This window comes from Beta vulgaris, chromosome 1 (genome assembly GCF_026745355.1).
Source record: "Beta vulgaris subsp. vulgaris cultivar EL10 chromosome 1, EL10.2, whole genome shotgun sequence".
In the NCBI taxonomy this organism is placed as follows: Eukaryota; Viridiplantae; Streptophyta; class Magnoliopsida; order Caryophyllales; family Amaranthaceae; genus Beta; species Beta vulgaris.
The window spans coordinates 43,144,840-43,163,334 of record NC_079202.1 but is presented as its reverse complement, the minus strand read 5'-3'; the positions used below and the strand labels follow the sequence as shown (position 1 = coordinate 43,163,334).

The following is an 18,495-nucleotide window of genomic DNA, read 5'->3' as shown; positions in this document are numbered from 1 at the left end:
TCAAGACCTGAAAGAATAGATGGAGAGCGGTTGATAAGGTACACTACAATTTTCATTGTCTCGGCCCAAAATGTCTTAGGAAGCTCTGACATCTTCAACATGCATCTCACCTTCTCTACAATGGTTCTGTTCATCCTCTCTACAACACCATTATGTTGTGGGGTGCCAGGAACTGTCTTCACCATCTCTTAGAAGCCACAAAAACCCATGCCAAAATGGACTTAAAAATAATAGATAATATGTCCATCATAAAAGCCCATAATACATGTGGCCAAAAGCAATAAAAAATATTGCAAGATGGGTTGGGCCCATAATAATTGGTTGTTTTATTAAACATGTTTCTACTTTGGTGAAAAATTTGTGTTTCAATTGTGTGAAGTAAGTGTAATCAATGATGGAAAATTTTTGCGATTGAGACATTCTAAGTTGAAGAGTTGCTCTCTTTTTACCCTTTATGCCACCAGTCCGACTTTGTTTACTGATTGAGGTAAATGTGTTTCAATTGAAGAGCTACTTCAATTTAGTTTATGAAATTTGGAAAAATCTGAGATTACAACTAATCTTACTGATTTTTTTAAGCCACAAATTGGTAAGTTTTTGAAACTATCTTTTTCAAACATGAGTCATGATTCATAAACAACCAATTATTCCTCTTTCAACCATTTTATTTTTTTGAACAAAGACATTTTTTTCACTAAACAAACAACTTCATTTATACAAACGACTATATTTGGCTTTTTTTTTCCTACACAAAAGAAAAGTTACTAGAGTTTCCTACGCAACTAACAACAACAAAAAAATCGTCTTGTTCACATAGCTTCTTGTTGCATTCACATAGCTTCTTCCTCACCTCCTTGTGCATTGAACATTAAAAATAAAAATTAAATATGCAACTTTATGAGGTAATTTGAGTAATTAATGATGATTTTATTAAAATAAAGTAAAGCGATATTGTCAATTATAGTTGCGTTTTTTTAGGAAAAGTGTAATGATTCAAATAGATGAAATTATCAAAAATGGTAATTGTTGCAATAGAAAAAGAAGAGATGAAGTTTATAAATACAATGATGTTGAAAAATCTCATTTTATATCAACAAAGAATTAACAATGTTAACAAAAAAAATTGCAAAAAAAATAAAATAAATAAAAAACAAAATGTTATTTGTTGTCCTTCTTTCTACTTTTGTCTAGTAGGTACGTTAAAGTACTTTTTGACTATTTTCCCTCCTAAAAAATTTAAATCTTCGTGGGAGTAATATTTTTCTAGTATTATTCATAATTAATAACATGTTGTACATGTGTCAGGTAAGCTACAAGAAGTAAGAAGACAAACGAAAGTTGAATTATTGACTATTTTTCCCCCTAAAAAGTTTAAATCTTTGTTGGAGTAATATTTTTCTAGTATTATATTCATGATTAATAACATGTTGTAATTTGTGAGGTTAGCTAAAAGAAGTATGAAGACAAATAGAAGTTGAATTATTGACTATCATCTAGATATACTTTATTCACGTGATTAGATTAAGTGGAAAAGGAAAAGTAAGGAAGAAATTTAATTTAGTATTAGGATCCGAGCAGATGCCCGTTCTCTTCGTAGAGAAGATATAGACTTTTGAAATTTTCACATACCCTATTCGACCGTATTTTTTGTCCGACATACAACAACAAAAGTTATAATATAATAACTTTGAATATTCTAGTTCAAACATTAGTAGATTTTGTAGAAAATACCTAATTTTAATTGAAATCCTAATTCTAATTGCAGTTTTTTTTTTTGAAAGGAAAAATGTGAGCTATCATTCATTCATAGTCAAAAGATCCATAGCCACATAAGGAGCCACTTCCCGAGGACAGTGGTTCTCCCATCTTTGCTCCACACCAAAAGGAATAACTCTAGCTAAATGGTGAGCTACACTATTGCCATCACGCAACACATGAGACCACCTACAAGAAAGGAAATTTCTACTGAAAAACAAAGCATCGTCAAGAACACTGTCAAAATCAGAAAGGTAGGTAGCACCCAAAGAGAGACGAGCCGCAAGTGTTTGACAATCTGTTTCGAACACCACATCCTTAAAGTTATAGGCCCACGCAAGCTTGATGGCTAGGCAAAGAGCTTTCCCCTCTGCAACAGCAGGGGGCCACCATGCACGGACACGTCTAACAGCCGCAAGCACCACCTTACCCTCACAGTTTCGGGCAACGACCCCAAGCCCCACCCAACCATCATCCTGAATCGAAGCGTCCGCATTAAACTTCACCCTGCCTGCACCGGGAGCCTGCCACCACTTAGAGCTCTTGGTCCGGGGACACGGAGTACCACCATAAATCTTTGTAGTGTAATTGCCAAAGTCCGACACTGCTTTATTCGCCAAGGCCACCACCTCACTATTCGGCTTCTCAATCTTCTCAAAAACCACCTTATTCCTTCGGAACCATAAATAATATGCAACATACCCCATCCTAACAAGCGACGCATCCTCCAAATCTTCCCAATCACTCCAAACATCAAGGAGGCTGTGCCCCTCACCTTGCGGTATGAAGTGGGTCAGATTAGCCCATTCCCACACCTCTACCACACATGGGCAATTGAATAAAGCATGAAAAATATTCTCAGGAGCTGTATGGCATAAAGGACAGAGATCGTCATCAATAATGTGACGGTACTTCAACAACGCACGAGTCGGAAGGGACGAACTGCAGGCCCTCCATAAAAAATGGCGGACTTTCGGAGACGCATCGAGGTCCCAAATGCGAACCCAGGCCTTATGGAACAGGTCCAGGTTGCCTTTCTTGCCCAACATATAGGCTGACTTCACTGTATACACTCCATCGTCAGAGAAAGCCCAAGTAATGGTGTCATCTGGTAGCCTTTCGCTCAGTGGTATAGCCAGGATAGCTCGCGCATTCTGCTCGTCGAAAGAGCGGTGTATGCTCTCCACATCCCATTCCATCGAATCAAATTGGACCAGGTCGCAAACATAGTTGATTCCTTCCACTCTAGGACAAGTTATGAACCGTGACTCTCCGTTAATCACCCACGGATCCTCCCAGACTTTTATCTCCGTCCCCTTACCGACACGCCATAGAATCCCCTCCTTCACGAGAGCTTTCGCTCCCCACAGACTCCTCCAAGCATAACTCCCACACGCACCCAGGGTGGATCCAAGAAAATCCGAGTGTCGGTAATACTTAGCTTTGAAGACCTTCCCTAAAAGAGTCTCCTTCCCCTTCATTAATCTCCATGCGTTCCTGCCTAACAGTGCTTCATTAAAAACCCCCAAGTCCCTAAACCCAAGTCCTCCCAGGAACTTTGGGTTGCATAGCACCTCCCAACTCTTCCAATGCATACCACCCGACTGGTTTTGAGAACCCCACCAGAAGTTTGCCATAGCCGAGTGAACTTTTTGTATCACTGAGACGGGGAACTTATACACACCCATAACATAAGATGGGATAGCTTGGATCACTGCTTTTAAAAGCACTTCTTTTCCCGCCCGAGACAACAACTTCTCCTTCCATCCCTGCAGTTTTTTCCATATACGGTCCAAGATTTCTGAGAAAATTACCTTCTTAGACCTCCCTACCAATGTCGGGATACCCAAGTACTTCTTATGGCTCTCTACATGTTTCATTGCTAGAAACTCCGTCAACTCCTTTTTTCTACCAGTACTGACCCCTTTGCTAAAAGAAATTTCCGACTTTTCGATATTTATTTTTTGACCAGATGCTGCTTCGTATTTGTTGAGAATATCAACTATAATATTGCATTCCTGTCGGTCAGCTCGAGCAAAGAGTAAACTGTCATCAGCAAAAAGAAGGTGAGAGATCTCTGGACCACCCCTACTGGCCTTAAGCCCATGGAGGCTCTTGTCAACAGTAGCTTTCCTAATGAGAGCGGAGAAAGCATCAGAAACAAGGATAAACAGATAAGGAGACAGAGGGTCCCCTTGTCTGAGACCCCGAGCAGGAGTAACAGAACCACAAACAGAACCATTCACCAGGAACGAGTACCGCACCGACGACACAAAACTGCAGACAATTCTCACCCAAGGCTCCGCGAAACCCAGTTTCAAAAGTAAAGCTTCAAGGAAACACCATTCGACTCGGTCGTAAGCTTTGCTCATATCTAGCTTCATCGCAATGCTACCCTTCTTTCCATAGGACCTATGCTTCATTGAATGGAACAATTCGAGGGCTATTAAGGCATTATCAGTAATCTGCCTTCCCGAAACAAAAGCGCTTTGATTCTCCGACACTACCTCGGGTAAAATCACCTTCAAGCGGTTTGCCATTACTTTCGACGCAATTTTGTAAATTACGTTGCATAAACTAATGGGCCGGAACTCAGATACCATCTTGGGATTCTTAACTTTCGGAATGAGGACAATGTTGGTTTTGTTCACCATATCGGGAGGCCGCGTACCGTGAATAATCCCAGTAACTACATCTGTAACATCATCACCCACTATGTGCCAGAATTTTTGGTAGAAAACCGCATGCATCCCATCCGGTCCCGGGGCTTTGCAAGGTTTCATCTGACTCAGGGCCTCCCAAATTTCTTCCTTCGTACACCGTCGAATCAATTCCTCGTTCATCCTCCCTGTAATCCTTGGAGAAACCGCATCAAGAACCGACACCATAGCTTCATGTGACGGCGAGTTCGAAGAGAACATGGACGTAAAATAGTTGGACACAATCTCCTCTAACTCCTCCTCCTCCTCTCGCCAAATACCAGTACTATCAAACAGCCCCGAAATAAAATTACGGCTTTTCCGTTGTGAGGCCTTGTGGTGAAAATACTTAGTATTGCGATCCCCGTCCTTTATCTCACTCACCCTCGACCGCAAAAACCAGAAAGCTTCTTGTTTATCAAGTAAATCCTCAAGATTGACTTGTAAAGAAGCTGCTAAGTCAGCCTCAGCTCTCGAAGAGCCCTGCTGGGCAGCTTTGATCTTCGCCTCCAAGCGCTCAATCCTCTTATTCAGATTCCCAAATTTCCCCGAACTCCAACACTTTAAGTCATTCCCCAGCGTGTCAATACGGGCCTTCCACACAGCACCAACCGACCCCTCCCATGAAGCTCGAACCTTTCCCTCACACTCCTCATCTAGCAACCAAGCTGTCTCAAACCGAAATTTTTTATGTCGCACCTTCTTCTTACGCACTCTCCCACGCAACCGCAGCAGAATAGGTGTATGATCCGACTTGTATCTCATAACGTGCTCAACCTCCGCCTTAGGGAACAACTCCATCCAGCTTACCGAAGCTAAAAAACGATCCAGCCTCTCTCTCTTCCTTGTGCGAGGGACCCTTCCCCTTTCCCACGTATACCACGGACCCGAAAAACCCAAATCCCTCAACTGCAATTCGTTAACCACGTTTCGAAAGTCAAACATGCTCCGCCTATCCACACCCGACACCCCTTCCAGCTCATTAACACCCAGCACTTCATTAAAATCCCCCCCAAATATCGTTGGAGAGGTAGTGGAGAAGAGTGACCTCATGAGATCCCATGTATGCAGCTTTTGACCCCCTTGAGCCCACCCATACACCCCTATAAACCTCCAGGACGAACCATCCCCCTCATTGACGTCCCCACAAATATGATGTTTGGACATTGAGACAAGAGAGAAAGTGATACACTCGGACCTCCAGTACAAACACAACCCCCCCGAGTTACCTTCACTATCAATACCCACCGCACTATCAAAACCCAGTGACCTCCTTTTATTTTCCGCAACCGTGCTAGTAACCATGGTCTCTGAAACAAAGACCAAAGATAGGCTAAAAGACCTGCTCCACCTGCGGAGCATACGAACCGCCTTGGGGTTGCCCAGTCCCCGGCAGTTCCAGCATAATAGATTCATAATGCCGGGCGGGATTGGTCCTCGCCAATCTCCGCCTCAACAGTCCATAAACCACTGTCCGGATTCACAAACACAGCCTCGTTCACTTCGCTTCGAACCTTCTTTGCTAACATTTCCTTCGAAAGGGCCTCCCTACTCCAAACCTCATCTGCATCTACTTTCCTCTTACCAATAGTAGACCCTGCATCCTCCATTTGCGTGTCAAGAGAGTTCAAAAGTTTCGGGCGGCTAATGATTTTCACTTTCCTATGAGCTGGTGCAGTCGCTTTCACATTCGTAGCATTAAAAGAGAAGACAGGGGCTTCACTTACATGCTCCGGCTCAGTACAAAAATCTTCCATCTCACCAAACTCCTGCGGGTGCAATTGTTTCGCCCCCTCACCTGCCGCAATTTCTGTTTCACCACGGCCACCTGGATATTCCGCTCCCACCCCCACCTGAGTCGTTACTGGAGGATTCGTGGTCGTAACCTCACCCCCCTCTCCATAATTCTCCTTAGGGGGAAAAGGAATCTTGCGAGCACAGCTTAAGAAAGCCTTGGTTTCCTCCTGAATCTTGAGCCTACCCCTCCGCGGCGAGGCTCTTATCCATGCCCCCCACTGCCTCTCTACTGTCTCCTCCTCCTCCTCCGCACAGCCACAATCCCTCTCAATGTGCCCTATCACTCCACATAAGAAACAAAAGGAAGGTAGTCTCTCGTACTTGATCTCAAGGATGGCGAGGCTGCCTTGGCGAGTACGGATTTTTTGGACTCGCCGCAAAGGTTTGGTGATATCCAACATGACTCGAACCCGCGCAGATTTATCCCATCCAACACCATCAAAGTCAACCTCTAGGACCTCCCCCAGTCCCCCAGCCACCGTGCGAATGGAAATTTCAGACCTACAATCCATTGGCAAATTATAGATCCGCAGCCAGAACGGACAATGAGTCATCGCAATATTAGAAGGTTGGACCTCCCCTTCAATCTCCTGGAGCATAACTAGATGATTATCAAACGTCCATGGACGTCCCTTAAGAACTTTATTCCTATCTCTCATGTTGGCAAATTGTACTACGAAAAGACCCTCCTCAATTTGCCGGAATAAGGCGTTCTTCGAAATTGCCCATATCTGATTCATAGTACGCTTTAACGCATCAAAATTAAAAGATCGAGACGCAATAACTTTGCCCACCATCGCTAAGTCGAGTGCATGGGAAGAATCGTCCCCTACGGTCTCCTCCAAAGAGACCACAAAATTTTCGTCTTCAGTTATTCGCAAATTAGAGCATTTACTAATGATCTCGTCAGCCATGGTAACGCTAATCCCAACAAGGGATCAAAAGGAACGAAAAACGAGACAAAGGAGAGGATGCCCTAGACACTACTCCCAAACCCTAGAACCCTAGAGAGAGAACTTAGAATTCTTTTAATTAGAAAAGATAATTCCATTCTAATTGCAGTTTGTAACTTTGATGCATTAGTAGAGTAAATATTTCTTTTTATACACTACATTAATATAAAATTAAATATAGTATAAATGTATCCTATTTTGAAATATTTTTTGAATACTTTCCAAATGTACAAAAATTATAAATTTCTCAACTATATATTAAAAGGTATAATCAATTTACTATACTTAAATTTTTTATTGTGAACCAAACTTTATTTATTCTTATCCTAAACGATATACATGTATCTTTACTGATTTGGAACTCTATTTATTTTAAGAAAAGTGACATGTCACTTAATAAGCGTGACATGACGTCCAATGAGGATGCCAAATGTCACGACCCGTGGGCTGGCAAATGTTCGTTCAATTGAAATTTTCACACACTACAAGAAAAAGCCAAAACAACGACGGCTTCACTGCGACGGTTACAAAAACGGTCGTTATTCTTACAGTCAACGACTGTTTAAAACCGTCGTTGCCTACCGACTGCTTTTAGAGTGGTCAACGACGGATAAACAGTCGTTACTTTTTAGCGACCGTTTAAAACAGTCGTTGAGTTTCTTATTTTAGATTTTTAGATTTTTTTACTTTAAACGACTGTATTAAATGGTCGCTGATGACAAAAAAAAACGAAGACAAAGTAAAGTTGCCTGTTCTCTCTCCTCATTCCTCCCTCTCCTTAACCGGTAAACCCTAATCCTTCATCTCTCTCCTCTTCATATCTGCTCCTTCCTCCTTTCTCCTTCCTCCTTCCTCCTTCCTCCTTCCTCCTTCCTCCTTCCCCCTCCCTCTCAATCCACCAAAGCAACGGACGCTTATTGAAGAGATAGTCAGATAGAGACTGAGGAGAGAGAAAGTGAAACAAGAAAAAAAAAGAATCCAAAAAAAGGGTTTCTTCAACTCTCCATCTCTAAGAAGGTAAGCGATTTTGATTTCAAGTTTTTATCTTTTTTTTTCTTCGTCTTTTTTCTGTTCATCGAATTCCAGGGTTTTTTTCGATTTTTTTGGGGATACCAAACTGAAAATCTGTCACATTGTCGGCGGAGAAACGAAGAGATATACCAATCTGAAAATTTTGGCGAAGTTAATTCATCTTCTTTCCTAACTGCCTTCCATGAGTTATCATGACATTTTGTAGTTCAATATGTAAATTCTCTGTTCAATTTTGAGTAGAATTGTTATAATATGATTTTATTTGTCAAATTATTTTAATTTTTTTGGTTATTGATAGAAATACAGGACATAAAAAAAGGTGGTTTAACCTATATCGATTGAAGCATGCTTGTGCTTAATAGCTTCTTATATTCTCAGAACATTTTTAGTTGACTTACACAATTGATGTCTGACTTCTTCCTTAATTATTTTTGTTTATTGTCTCCCTTGTGAAATGTTTACATGTAGAAAATTGACATGTATACTAGCGGAAGAATTGATCATTAGTCTATATGATTCCATCTACATATCTTGTTTACTAGCTATGTCTTTAGTTGCTTCATCCACTTTAATCAATGAATATGGGAGTTGATTATGGTTCCATTGCTGTTTCATGACAGCTAGTGAAGGAACTTGGGGCTCCAGTTGAATACATTGTATTGCCTACATTTGCTTATGAGCATAAATTGATAAATACTATGTTTTATGGTATTGAGATTAGAAGCAACTCTGCTCAGTCTCTAATCACGCTGAATTGCTAGTTTAGAATTGGAGAATACCTCTAGTTGTGAGAAGTAGAAACATGAAACATACACAAGCTGATTTCTTTTCCACTCAAAATAAACAAGATCTGAAAAAAGGATTGTTAATGGAAGTAATGTAATCCAAAGACCTAGCTTTTTTGATATGATTACATTACTTTCATGCTTTTATTGTCTGCAGTGTTATGCAACATGGTTTGGTGCATGCCCTGGTTTGAAAGTACTTGCTCCATATTCAGCAGAGGATGCCCGAGGGTTGCTCAAAGCTGCCATTAGGGATCCAGACCCTGTTGTTTTTCTAGAAAATGAGCTTTTGTAAGTGACTAATTATGCTTCTATATCATAAAATATGAGGATTGTTTGTGTAATTGATGAAATCTTGATGTTTTCCTATGTAGATATGGTGAATCGTTTCCTGTTGCAGATGAAGTTCTTGACGCTAATTTCCCCCTTCCAATTGGGAAAGCGAAGGTTTTTTTTTTTTTTGATGATCTTCTTCAATGATAATATCCATTACTGAACTTTGAGTACAACGATTTGTTTATTATTTCCTTAATATAGGTAGAACAACAAGGGAAGGATGTCACAATCACTGCTTTCTCTAAGATGGTGGGCAACGCTCTCAAGGTTCGTTATTTTTATAAATGATTTCCCTTCAGTTTAATACACTATTTTTTATATTCTTTCATCTTATTTTTATAAGATGGAGATGCTCCAAGTCACACTTCAGAAAGAAGCAACTGATTCTATAACTTCATCCAAGGCAGGAAAATGGAGATGCTCTTGTTAGGTAAGTTTGTGAGATATCACTTCTGCGGGTGTGCAATGTTAATTCTTGAAGTATATTTGCAGGTCTCCTGCAAGTATAGTTTACCTGCATGTGTAGCGAGCAAATATACTAATTTGCGATCAAAAAAGATGACAGATTTTTTGAACCATCAGATCTAGAATATTAGGAATGATGTGAAGTGACTTGAATACAGGGCTTTCAAAGAATCATCATGTTCCCTCAAGGAACACTTTTTGTTGTGGTTACGCTTGAATGTGATTTGTTAGCAATTTATTGATGGTTTGACCTCTGCGATAAATCATCGGGTGATTTCAACTTTGGCAGGTTATACATACACGAGCCCGTTATTTATCTGATGATGCAGCAAGCCATCAAGGGAAGTGGCTTACGAGAGTTGAATATAGAATATCTGAAGAAATGTGACTTTGAAGCTTTTGTTGTTAGAGCATACTTCTTTGTGTTCATCTTCAATCTTGCGTCTTCTGATTTTTAGGGAGTTTTGTGTAAATTAGTTATTTAGTTTCCAAAGTACTCTGACCATTATTGTGGAATGGCAAATTTTTTTCTGTTTACAATTTTGCTTGGGATATTGATTTGTTCTTCCATCCTTTTCTTCTTGGTTGAAATAATTTCAGTGCGTTGGATTCTCTAATTGACTGAGTATTCAATTGTTATTCCTCATTCTTTTCTATTCTTAAGTTCTTCCTTTATGCAAATTATAAAGCTTCAGCTTTATAAAAGGCTTGAATAATCAACAACCGCCTTAAGCAGATGTTAAAAGGTGCAACGACTGCTTTAAGCCGTCGCTGAATCAACGACTGCTTTAAGCCGTCGTTGATTTACCGACTGCTTAAAGCCGTCGTTGATTCAGCGACAGCTCTAAACGGTCGTTGGCGTATCTTCAACGTTGGTATAATAAACAGTCGCTGATAAGTAAGAAAACCGTCGTTGATTTCATCACCGACGGCTTGGCGGTCGTTGATTTCATCACCGACGGCTTGGCGGTCGTTGATTCCCAAATCAGCGACCATATTTTCAACGACTGTATTTCAACGACGGTTGGCCGTCGTTGATGGTTTAGCGACGGTTTTTAGAGTATCAGCGACGGTTTTTAGCGGTCGTTGATATCATCTTTTCTTGTAGTGACATACCATGAATATTCTTATTCTAACTTGAATAGGTTTTGTGGAAAAGCCCTAATTCTAATTGAAACCGTAATTCTAGTTGCAATAGGTTACTTTAATACTCCAGCAAGTAAATATTTTCTTTTGTACATTACTTCAATATAAAATTTCAAATATTGTATAAATGAATCTTATTATATAAAGCACTTTTTAAATACTTTCCAATGTTTTAAAATTTATAATTTTTCGAATTATATATTAAAAGTTATAATCGATTTAGTACTACTATATTTAAGTTTTTTATTGTGAAGCCAACTCTATTTTTTCTCATCCTAAACTTTATATATGTATTTTGATCAGCTTAGAACTCTATTTATTTTTAAAAAAATGACATGACATTTAATGAGCGCGACAAATGTCGTCCAATGAGTACGCCAAATGTCGTCCAATGAGTACGCCAAATGTCGTGACCTAGGTAAAGCCCATTTTCTTCACGCAAAATATGTAGACTTTTGCAATTTTCACATATCCTATTTGACCGTATTTTTGTCCAACATACAACAACAAAAAGTCATAATCGATTAACTATACTTTAGTTTTCCATTGTTAACCCAACTGTATTTGATCTTACCCTACACTGTATATATGTATTTTTATTAATTTGGAACTTTATTTGTTTTAAAAAAGTGACATGGCACTTAATAAGTGTGACATATGGTGTCCAATGAACACGCCAAATGTCGCAACCTCGTGAACTAGCTTTTGGGCCTTAATTCTAATTGCAGTTTAGAACGTATTTTAGAGTTGATCAATAGTAGCCCAGCCCAGCTCCAAAAATCTCGACTTGGGTGTTAATGCACCCCTGATTTTTTTCATATTTGGGACGGGCCAAGCCGAAAATACATTTTAGCCTAAATTTCGGCCTGTCCTGATTTTTGGCTTGAAAAACCCAGACCGACCCGCTATTTGATCACCTCTATTTAATACATACTATAGAAAATATTTCTTTTTATATGTTAATTTAATATAAAGTTTAAATATATTGTAAATGGATCTTGTTTTAAAGTATTGTTTAAATAATTTCCAATTGTGCAAAAGAAATTTCCTCAGGTACCCCTAAGGTTTGACGTAATTGTTAACTTACCCCTCACATTTGGGAAAGTCCCCAGATACCCCCGAACTTTGACTTTGTGCTCAAAATACCCTTACTACTGACGGAACTCTAGCGTCGTTAGGGTTTCTTTCTCTTTTTCCTCTCCATCTTCATCTTCTTCATCTCTTCTCCCACACTCCTCCATTAATGACATCCTAAACCTTCAATTTCTCTTTCTTTGTCCACCTATATGCCTTTATCTCTCCTCCCATCTTCATCTTCTTCATCTCTCTTCATGCTCATGTCTCCCATCAATCCTTTTTCAACCCTTTCTTCATCTCTCTCTCTCTCTCCTAAACTTCACATCCCCTTTAACTTCATTTCTTGTTGTTCTCATAATACTGTTCAAGCACAAACCCGAAAAACCCGACTCCCCAAAATCTAGAAGAGGAAAATAAAACCTAGGCCAATTTTCTATGACTACATCTATTAAAATGGTGTGTAAAACCCATTTCTAAAACCCTGAAATTCTCATGGCAACTTCAACAATAAGAACGACAACAATAACCATCATTAATTTGGGAAAAATTCACGAGGAGAGATAATTGAATTCACCATCATAAAAAATGGGGAAATTCACAAGATGAAGATGGGAAGGAGAGATAGAGGCATGTAGGTGGAAGGAGAGGAGAAAATTGAAGGTTTAAGGTGTCATTAATGGATAATTGTAGGAGAAGAGATGAAGAAGATGAAGATGGAGAGGAAAAAGAGAAAGAAACCCTAACAACGTTAGGGTTCCGCCAATAGTAAGGGCATTTTGAGCATAAAGTCAAAGTTTGGGGGTATTTGGGGAATTTCCCAAATCTGAAGGGTAATTTGAGAATTACGTTAAACCTTAGGGGTACCTGAGGAAATTTCCCATTATATTTTTCAAAACTCTATATTAAAATTTATAATCGATTTACTATAATTAAGTTTTTCATTGTGAACCCAACCTTATTTTTTCTTATCCTCAACTATATACATGTATTTTTAATTAATTTGGAACACTATTTATTTTAGGAAAAGTGACATGGCACTTAATAAGCGTAACATGTGGCGTCCAATGAAGACGCCAAATGTCGCGACCTCGTGAGTTGATATTTATTTTTATACGTTACTAGTTTTGAAGCCTGTGCGTTGCACGAGTTATTGTTTATTTTATTTTTGCAATTTTTTTGTTAACATTGTTGATTTTTTGTTGATGTGAAATGAGATTTTTCAACACAATCGTTATATAATTTCTCCATTCTTTTTATATTGCAACAATTACCACTTTGAGTAGTTTCATCTATTCGAATCAATTCACTTTTGGTGAAAAAAGCAACTATAGTTGACAACATCGTCTTTACTTTATGTTAATAAAACCATCATTAATTACTCAAATTGTCTCATAAAAGTCGCGTTTACTTTATTAAGGATTTACTTATCCCCTATTCTAGTTTAACCCTCTACGCTAAACTATCCTTTATTTATTTTCTTACAAACCATGCGCAAACTCATTGTTGCAGTAAAAGAAGACAGAAAAAATTACTATTTAAGAGAGAAAATATATTCATCAATCATGACCATATCAAGACTTATCAAACTTTTTTTTTATGATCCGTGACCTCAAATAGTCTAGAAACGCGAACCTTGATTTTCCAATTAGTTTAGTAGAATCAAGTTCATGGAGAAAAGAATAAGATCAGACATATAGATATATGTGAAAAGACAAACATGAATAATTGTATATACAATAAATATTCTATGAATAAAATAATTAGTGAATTGCATAATACATTTGCAATGTCGTTGACAACCTTTCATTTGATTCATGGAATGCCACCATGGTATGCTATATGTTAAAAATTATAAATATGTATTTTTATCTTTATATAACTCAATTTTTAGAAGTATGATTTTCAAAGATATATTTGATATTGTCACATATAATACGCTATTTTTATAGTTATTTTTACATGTAATTAAAAGAAAGAATAAATAATACATTTTTTTTTCATCCAAAATAAATAAATTTTCATAAGTTGTAAAACTATATTGTATATGAAACTTATTTCGAAGCATACTTCGAGCACTCTCTAGTGGTTAAAAAAATTATAATATTGCGAATTTGTAACAAAAATTATACTCAATTTACATAGCATAATAATTTAGGTTGTTTATCTAAAATCAGAATCTAATGTTCACTTATCCAAAACACCTTATATGTATTTATATCTATAGTGAACACAATTTTTTTTTTAAAAAAAAATTAAAAATTAAAAACAATAATATGACATGCTTAGATGGAGCTCTCTATAATATTTTAAGGTTTTTTTTTTTTATATCAAACTCCAATTTTTTCATCATCTAAAATTCTAATACATATATAACTTTATCGCTATAGATTTTAGTTTTTGTTGTAACAATAAATTTTACATAATAAATTTTGTTGCAATACTAAATTTTTTTGGTTCAAGGAGCAATTAAGGATGAGGTTTTGAAAGATAATATGTCTATCTAGTAAATTGGACCTATAACGAAATGCTATAATCACATGTTATACACTATACTTATAGCTTAATTATTATTATATTTATAAAAAAGAAACACTGAAAAATGTCTTATAATTCATCTAATTAAATATATTTCATGAGTTGTAAAACTATATTGTAGATGGTTATCCTTTTGAAGAATATTTCAAGCGCTCTGCAATTGTAAAAAATACTCCCTCTGTATTTTTTTTATCTTTCCTATTTTGACTTTGCACGTTTGTCAATGCACTTATTTTACATTAAATATCTTTCATTACATATAAGAAAAAATTATAATAGTTGAATATTAATAAAGTACTCATTGAGATGAATAAAACAAGACCCCGCATGACTATATTTTTTTCTTATATATTGAGAAAAATCTAAAAGATTCTCTCTAATTGTGAACAGTGTCAAGATTCTAAGTGAGAAAGATAAAAAAATACAGAGGAAGTATAGGATAATGTTTTCAATTAGGTATCAAAAGTTATATTCAATTTACATAATATAATAATTTAGGTTGTTTATTCAAAACTAAACGTAAATTTCTCCCTATTCAAAACTCCTTTTATATATTTAAATATGTGTAGAACTCTATTTTTTTTATTATATTTAAAATAAAAAATAATGACATGTCAATCCTACATGGTACTCTCTTTTCATAGTTGTAGAACTATATTGTATATAGATCTTATTCGAAGCATAATCCGAGCACTATCCAATGGTATAAAATTATAATATTTCGAATTACATAGCAAAAGTTATACACAAATTATATAATATAATAATTTAAGTTGTTCATTCAACACGAAACTCTATTTCGCTTATCCAAAGCTAGAGGTGTCAATCTAGGTCACTGGCTGGGTTTGGGTTGACCCAAGCTGGGTCGGAATGGTTTGGGTCGGAATAATCTGGGTGAGAGTGTGTCATGGGTCGGAACTGGGTGGGTCGGGTGAACTTGGGTCGGGTTCAACTAGGTGAGGGGATCTTTGAACTGGGTCGGCGGGTATTGGGGTTGGGTGAATTTGGATCGGAATGGAATAAGGTGAAGTCGGCCCAAATCGGCTTTCAGAATGACTTGGGTCGGAAGAAATCGGCTTTAGGAATGACTTGGGTCGGAAGAAATCGGCTTTAGGAATGACTTGGGTCGGAAGAGATCGGCTTTCGGATTACTTGGGTCGGAAGAAATCGATATCGAAATAACTTGGGTCGGAATAAATCGGCTTCGGAATGACTTGGGTTGGAATAATTCGGCTTTCGGAATTACTTGGGTCAGAAGAAATCGATATCGGAATAACTTGGGTCCGAATGAATCAGCTTCGGAATGACTTGGGTCGGAATAATTCGGCTTTCAGAATTACTTGGGTCGGAAGAAATCGATATCGGAATGAATTGGGTCGGAATAAATCGACCTTCAGAATTAATTGAGTATTCAAGAAATCGACTATCGGAATGACTTGGGTCAGACTAAATTCGCTTCCGGAATGACTTGGGTTGGAATAAATCGGATCTCGATAGGACTTGGTTCTTGGATAAGCTGAAATATCAAACTGGCGGCGTCGCGGCGTATTGATTTGGGTCGAGATTGTTATAACTTAAACATTATAAAATTATAACATGTGATATTGTGATATAGATTATACTTTATAAAGATTTTATAGTAATTATACTAATATCGTGAATTGTGATTGAGTCATTGTGAATTTTGTAATAATACATTAAATCATTAATAGTTTGATACTTATATTTTTAATTTTAAATGTTACTAAAGTAAGACATATAAGTTATACTTATATTATTGGGCCACTCACCATTGGGCATTGGCTATTGACCTATTGTCTAAGTATCGGTTATTCACTTATACTTATTCATGATTGCATAAGTATTCAAGTAACAAGTAACAACTAACATCTAACAAGTAACAACCATAAGGATTAAACATTTAAGTTGTTAAGGGCTTAAGGCATAAGTCCATACTCCATAGTCCATACTCCATACTGATTATTGATTATAGACTTATAGTGTTAGAGTCAATAGACTATTAAATCTAAACATTTTGTTAGTTAGTGACTTACTCACTCTCAAGTCTGAATGAGTCACTATATAGCAACAAAAAAAGTTAGACTTTCATCGTTCATGGAACAACTCAACAAGTAGTGAAGTAACAATGATCAACGTTAATCACTTATCGCTTAATCGAATATGTCAATATGTCTATGAAGATGACACATAATCAAACAGACAAACACTATATTAGTAGAGGATGAACATGATCGAATTTCGTTAAGTTAAGGTTCACAATCCTGGCATAAATTAATTAATCAAATGATCATAAGATTGATTGTCTTCGACATTAATCAAAAGTCAAAACCATCAAATGATCATAAGATTGATCATCGATGTTATTACACGGTTTTAGCAATAATCATAAAGCATCATTAGAAATTAGAATAGATTGATCGACTTTCATCGTTGATGTTTTAGTTTTGGATCTTAAAAGACAGTATCTTACTAAGTTGCTATATGTATCGTCGTATAGCAACTTAATCATACATATCGTTGTAGATCTTTATCAAAAGTCATACTAGGAATCCGTCTATTTCATTACTTAAATAATCATACATTCATGTTTCATACTTAACTGTTTCTACTTTCACTTTTCACATCAATACATCATTATTCATTCATAATAATTTTTACATTAATCATCTTGTTTATAATTAAAAATAGTAATTAAAATTCTAAAATTTGTAATTTTTATTAATTTATAATATTACTAATTAGTAATTACTAAACAAATTTACAAATCAATACTATAATTACAATCGGTATAAAAAATGTAAAATTATAAATATAAACTAGAAAAAAGCATTACTTGTCTTAACAACTCTTAAGACTTAACCTTAACCATTTGATTTGAAAAAGAGTAAATCCAACCATTGAGATTTTGAAATCCATGTGCTTGGTCACTCTTGATATTCATTGGTCAAAAAAATATGTCAAGGATCATGGTTTGAGACCATTGATTAGCTAATATTAAATCTGAGCCCTTGAACCTTCATTTCTTCAATCTCTAAAATCATAAATCTAAAAATCTAAAATTAACTCATTAAAATGAATCTTAGCCACTCAATATTTAAATCCAACGGTTGAGATTGAATCAGAATTCTAACCCTAAACATCCACCCTAATCCCTAGTATATAAACCTATTTTTAACCTTACACGCCTCATGTCTCCACCTCATTTTCTCTCTCATTCCGGCTGTCAATCTCTCAACTCTCATCCTCTACTCCTCTCCCCCTTCCAAACCTTAAAAAAAACCCTAAAAATTCTTCGCCTCTTTCAGATTTTCTTCCCCTCTTTGAGATTTCTTCGCCTCTTTTTTCGATCAATCTCTATTACTCTCTCATTTTCTCTCTCTCTATCTTATTTTCTTCGCTTCTTTCATATTTAATTTCCAAATTTCTCATTTCTCTTAAATACGGTTTACGGGTTTGTGTTCTCTTGGTTTATTTTCCGGGTTTTGTACTTTTGGTGAAGAAGTGAAGATCGTCGGAAAAAAAAGACGGTGATCGTCGGAAAAGAAGAAAAAAAGCTAAAAAAAAAAAGCTAAAAAAAGGCAAATTTAATATTTAAAAACAGTGTGTCGCAACCACCAGGTAAGTTTTCTACACTTCTAGAGTTCTAGAATTCGTTTTTTTTAGAATTAGGAAGATCTGTTGCTTGCATGTGAATGTAGGATTATGTGCTGGTCCAATTTGCAGATCTACTGGAATATCATGTATTTTTTGATTATTTTACTTGTTTTTTGTCATATGTGAGATCTAGAATTTTTTTTTAGGAATATCATGTTTATTTTTCACTCTTAATACTAATTTTTTATTTGTATCTTATTTTTTGATTATTTTACTTGTTTTTTTGTGAGATGTGAGATC

At 36.6% G+C, this 18,495-nt stretch overlaps 1 long non-coding RNA gene across 2 annotated transcripts; it reads left to right on the top strand.

Moving 5' to 3' along the window:
• The first annotated feature begins 7,916 nt into the window (after window positions 1-7,916).
• Window positions 7,917-10,461, top strand: LOC104894401 (uncharacterized). Of its 2 annotated transcripts, none has more exons than XR_007273398.2 (5): window positions 7,917-8,221; window positions 9,179-9,312; window positions 9,396-9,468; window positions 9,559-9,624; window positions 10,112-10,461. It is a non-coding gene; the product is annotated as an uncharacterized LOC104894401 (long non-coding RNA). The 2 variants fall into 2 exon arrangements; XR_008968705.1 differs by lacking the exon at window positions 10,112-10,461 and adding an exon at window positions 9,701-9,810.
• Window positions 10,462-18,495: the final 8,034 nt, after the last annotated feature.